This window comes from Nelumbo nucifera, chromosome 3 (genome assembly GCF_055504915.1).
Source record: "Nelumbo nucifera cultivar China Antique chromosome 3, China Antique-T2T, whole genome shotgun sequence".
Lineage (NCBI taxonomy): Eukaryota > Viridiplantae > Streptophyta > Magnoliopsida > Proteales > Nelumbonaceae > Nelumbo > Nelumbo nucifera.
In genome coordinates, this window is record NC_142651.1 from 88,230,001 (window position 1) to 88,232,500 (window position 2,500).

A 2,500-nucleotide genomic window follows, 5' to 3' on the forward strand; every position below is an offset into this window, starting at 1 on the left:
GTGGATGTGCTGACACTGCGCACAACAACCCATGCTGCACCATTTTGCACTATGTGGGTGCGCACACCCACATTGCAATTGGTGCCTCATGTGGTGTGTCGTGGTGCAAAGGGATGTGCACACCCACAATGCACTTGTGACCATTGTTGCTCTTTCAACATATCACCCATACACACCCCCATGTCACCGCTTTGATTGACAGTCCCAAACTCGTCTTTGTGCACCTTTCTTGTATGAAACTAGCTCACCTTGAAACAAAAGTAGTGTGGGAGTGTTCCCTTTTGATTCCATGCAATCCCATTTCCACAAAATAAATTTTCCTAATTTTTTGTAATTTCTAGAAATTAAATATTAGTGAAAAACCATTTCTATCAATACTTTTTGGCATGAAACCAGCTCATTTTGGTGCACAAATCTTTTTGCAGGTGTGAAAAAAGCAAACCCCATCCTCCAAAATTATTTTTTCAGATCTTTTCCAATTTTTGGTAATTTTTAGTGATTAAAAATTAATAAAATTACGAAAAACCATTTCTATCAATAATTTTCGGCATGAAACCGGCTTATTTTGGTGCACAAAATTTTTTGCAGGTGTGAAAAAGCAACCCCCATCCTCCAAAATTATTTTTTCAGATCTTTCCCAATTTTTGGTAATTTTTAGTGATTAAAAATTAATAAAATTACAAAAAACCATTTGTATCAATACCTTTCGGCATGAAACCAGCTTATTTTGGTGCACACATTTTTTTGCAGGTGTGAAAAAGCAACCCCTATCCTCCAAAATTATTTTTTCAGATCTTTCCCAATTTTTGGTACTTTTAAGTGATTAAAAATTAATAAAACTAATATTTTTCTCCAAAAATTTATTTTAATTAATTTTATCGTTTTGCAATCCTAACTAATGCCACTTGTCATGTTTATGTCCAATCTAGGCCGTACATCTCAACCCAACCCCAGTATGATTTTTCAGAAAAGTGATGTTTGCTCCTGGCAGAGCCCCAAAAGCTTAACGTACTCTTTGAGGGGGGGTGGTGACTCTGGGGGGGTTCCCCCCTGGGGGCGCCATTGGGCGAGCGTTGGCAGTCATGGGGCTTCCCCCCCGTCACCCCTGACGCACGGGTAGCGCAGTTGCATGCGCTAGTGGCAACATTGATGCTTACCGAGCGCGACATGGTAGCGCAATGACGTGCATCACAATGTGCAAGGTTTTACTTGATAGTGCATGCTGCTGCACAATGACGTGCACTAGAAGAGATCTGGGAGCGCGACGATGCACGCGTTGCAGCGCAACGTCTGTTGAGTGCCCCTAGGTCGCAAGCGATGTGTGTTGTGTTGGGTGCCCTTGGCAGCATGCGCGGTCGCACTTGCTGTGTTGAGCACTGCGTGCGTTGCCGCAGCCTTAACAGTGTCGTCCCGCGCGTTCTCGTGAACACGCGTTTGTGGGTTAGCGATGCTGGGTTAGGTGACGTGCAAGGTGTTTGGCAATTGTGCTTTGGGTGCCTCCCCGCATTCTGCCCAGGGCACTCCATGGTGCCTCCGTGGTGTACCTATTTCAAGCATGGGAGGCCCCCATGGGGGGACCTCACATGAGTGGGAATGGTGCAACACGGTTGGCATCTCTCACATTTCTTGTGATCTCCCGGTGACCCTTTTCGGATGTTGATTCATGTTGGTGGTTGCTTTCCGTGCTTAGTGTTAGACAGTTTTGTATGCCCTTAGCTTCAATCATTTTGATGTACTTTTGTTATTTAGTGGAAATAAATAAAGTGCATGTTTGATTCATGTTGTTTGGTTTAATTCTGTGCAAAACCCTAAAACTGGACATTTGTAGAGACTCATGTTAGTTTTGAATGTTCACAGCCGTTGGATAAGTCTGGGGAGATTTATCCTGCCAAGGCTGATACTGGTGTGCCACCAAGTGTTGGGATGGCCTGTCTCAGCCATCAGGGTAAGACCCGAGGCACATACAGCATGGGATTACTTGAATCCTTGAACCGGACCAGATTTCCAGTCTTGCCCTGGACCTTGGAGATAGATGGGCAAAACTGGAAAGTTACACCTGACCCCTAGACTCGATTATGACACTTCACTAGGTGCTGGATCAGACTGCCTTTGATATGCCAATCAGTGAGATCCTTGGTGGGGATCAAAACCTGGGTATGTTGGGGCAGTTTGAGAATTCATCTGAGTGGGTGGTCATAGTGACAGAATCAGCCACTTTGTCGGACAAAGGGTAATGATCGGGAATGCACTCTCTCTGATGGAAACCAAACTGCCGGCAGTTGATTTCAATCGTTGGAATTTTGTTTTTGCAAAATTAATATATTTACATATATATGTACGGTTTCAAAATGTTTGCAAATGGTTTTAATTCCCGGGATCCATGTGAGAGGAGAGTGCGGCACTGTTCCTTGCAGCCGAGGGAGAGGTCCTGTCTTGTCGGGCAGTGCTTGATCATTAAGGGCTGAGAGGTTAAGTGTAAGACCATTTAGGATAATACCTG